The sequence below is a fragment of the Arachis duranensis genome, chromosome 2 (genome assembly GCF_000817695.3).
Source record: "Arachis duranensis cultivar V14167 chromosome 2, aradu.V14167.gnm2.J7QH, whole genome shotgun sequence".
Classification (NCBI taxonomy): domain Eukaryota; kingdom Viridiplantae; phylum Streptophyta; class Magnoliopsida; order Fabales; family Fabaceae; genus Arachis; species Arachis duranensis.
Window position 1 is genome coordinate 32295639 of NC_029773.3, and position 3190 is coordinate 32298828.

The following is a 3190-nucleotide window of genomic DNA, read 5'->3' on the forward strand; positions in this document are numbered from 1 at the left end:
AGCTTGGTTTGAACGACTTGGAATGGTGGTGAAGGGACTTGGTTATACTCAAAGCCAAGCTGACCATACACTTTTCTATAAGCATTCAGCAGCTAATAAAACTGCCATCTTAATTGTATATGTGGATGACATTATTCTGACAGGTGATAATTTTTGGGAGCTAAAAGACTTGAAAGAGAAGCTTGCCAAAGCATTTGAAATCAAAGAACTTGGCTCATTAAAATACTTCCTTGGAATTGAATTTGCAAGGTCTAAGGACGGCATTTTTATGAACCAGCGAAAGAACATCCTAGATCTTTTAAAAGAGACGGGATTACTTGGTTGTAAAGCTGCTGAAACACCTATAGAGCCTAACTTAAAATTGAAGCCAGCTGAACCAGAAAATGTAATGGACAAAGGGAGATATCAGCGGTTGGTAGGGAGGCTAATCTATTTATCCCATACACGCCCGGATATAGCCTTTGCTGTGAGCATGGTAAGCCAGTTTATGCATTCACCTGGTCAAGAACACATGGATGCTGTCTTTAGAATCCTAAGGTACTTGAAAGGGTCGCCTGGGAAAGGGTTACTCTATAAAAAGCATGGACATCTTCAAGTAGAAGTTTATACAAATGCAGATTGGGCTAGGAATGTTATGGATAGAAGGTCAACATCTGGGTATTGTACTTTTGTTGGCGGAAACCTGGTTAGTTGGAGGAGTAAAAAACAGAGTGTTGTGGCACGAAGTAGTGCAGAAGCTGAGTTTAGAGCAGTGGCTCATGGAATATGTGAAGCACTATGGGTAGAGAAAATCCTACAAGAACTAAAAGTTTTCATTTCTCCACCAATGAGGTTGTATTGTGACAACAAATCTGCAATTTCCATTCTCATAATCCAGTGTTGCATGATAGAACTAAACATGTTGAAGTTGACAAGCATTTTATCAGGGAAAAGATTGAGAGATGACAGATTTGCATCTCCTATGTTCCAACTACGGAACAATTAGCAGATGTTCTAACTAAAGGATTATCCAAGAAGACTTTTGATAGCATAATAAGCAAGCTGTCAATGAATGATATCTTCAAGCCAGCTTGAGGGGGAGTGTTGACTAGATCAAATCAAAATCAGATTCCTAATTCCTTTCTTGAATCTTTTATGTAAATAGAATTAATTATAAATCTTTTCCTTTTTAGGTTTAGCTTAATTTTAGGGATTTTATGATTAGAAATCTTTCCTTTATTTTAGGATAGTATTTTTTCCTTCTTTCCTATTTTCTAGTTATTTCTATTTCTGTAATTCCTCTATAAAGAGGCTGATTCCCTGTACATTTGATAACACAATACATTCAAACACTTCAATTTATATATATATAAGGAGAGAGAGAGAGAGAGAGAGAGAGAGAGAGAGAACCATATCACTAAATGATTCAATTGGTGCAGGAGAAGCTGGAGAGTCTGATGCATGTAAGTTATGATCATAAGAGCCACACCTGTATATATATCAAATACATGAAATTTATAGAATTTCATAATTTCATAATATGTTCATTAACAATTTAATACTCCAAATAATTTATAGAATTTGCAATTTACTTTGATCACTACATCCTTTCACAGGATCCATATTCTTAAGGCTTTCAAGCAAGACCAGGGAAACTCAAACAAGAAAGAACAAGTATAGGAATTCGATGCAGCACTAAACCAGATACCTCACCATTGTCGATGTCAACAACTTCATAATAAAAAAATTAACCATATTGACTCAAACCAAGGTTGTGCAGACCAAAATCCAAATTTAGAAGAGAAAAAAGAAAGAAACATTCGACAGCGAAGAATCATTCAATTCAACCATTATTTCAGAAATCCAGTATCTCAGAATAAGCAAAAATTAACAAACTCAAACAGAAATAAAAAAAAAAGCTAGAAACTCCTATTATTAACAAAAGTACAAAACAAGCAAAATTAAATTGAAGCAGCAGTACTTATCGGCGGCGAAGGAGAAAGGCAAGTGACGGTGACGGAGGAAGGGAAGTGAGCTCGAAGAGTGCATGTTGACCTCGGAAACACACACACACACACACACACACACACACACACACACACACACACACACAGAGAGAGAGAGAGAGAGAGAGAGAGAGAGGGGGGGAGGGAGGGAGGGAAGAAAAGAAGAAGAAATGGAGAGAATGTGGGGGCACGTGTCCTGATAAGCAGATAATTTATACGCTTTTTGCCATTGTTTTTACATAGTTTTTAATGTTTTAGTTACTTTTCAGTATATTTTTTAGTTTTTATGCAAAAATCACATTTCTAGACTTTACTATGAGTTTTTGTATTTTTTTGTGATTTCAGGTATTTTCTGGCTGAAATTGAGGGACCTGAGCAAAAATCTAATTCAGAGGCTGAAAAAGGACTGCAGATGTTATTGGATTCTGATCTTCCTTCACTCGAAGTGGATTTTCTGAAGCTACAGAAGCCCAATTGGCGCGCTCTCAACGGCGTTGGAAAGTAGACATCCTGGGCTTTCTAACAATATATAATAGTCCATACTTTGCCCAAGATTTGATGGCCCAAACCGGCGTTCAAAGTCACCCTCAGAAATCCCAGCGTTAAATGCCGGAACTAGCACCAAAATGGGAGTTAAACGCCCAAACTGGCATAAAAGCTGGCGTTTAACTCCAGAAAAGGTCTCTACACGAAAATGCTTCATTGCTCAGCCCAAGCACACACCAAGTGGACCCAGAAGTGGATTTTTACGTCATTTACTCATTTCTGTACACCCTAGGGTACTAGTTTACTATTAATAGGATCTTTTGACATTGTATCAGGACCTCATAACACTTTACACGTTTCTCATTGTATCTTCCACAGCACGAGTCTCTAAACCCCATGGTTGGGGGTGAGGAGCTCTGCTGTGTCTTGATGGATTAATGCAATTACTACTGTTTCTCATTCAATCATGCTTGCTTCCATTCTAAGATAATACTTGTTCTTAATCCGGATGAATGTGATGATCTGTGACAATCATCATCATTCTAAACTATGAACGCGTGCCTGACAACCACCTCCGTTCTACCTTAGATTAAGTAGATATCTCTTGGATTCTTTAACCGGAATCTTCGTGGTATAAGATAGAACTGATGGCGGCATTCAAGAGAATCCGGAAGGTCTAAACCTTGTCTGTGGTATTCTGAGTAGGATTCAATGATTGA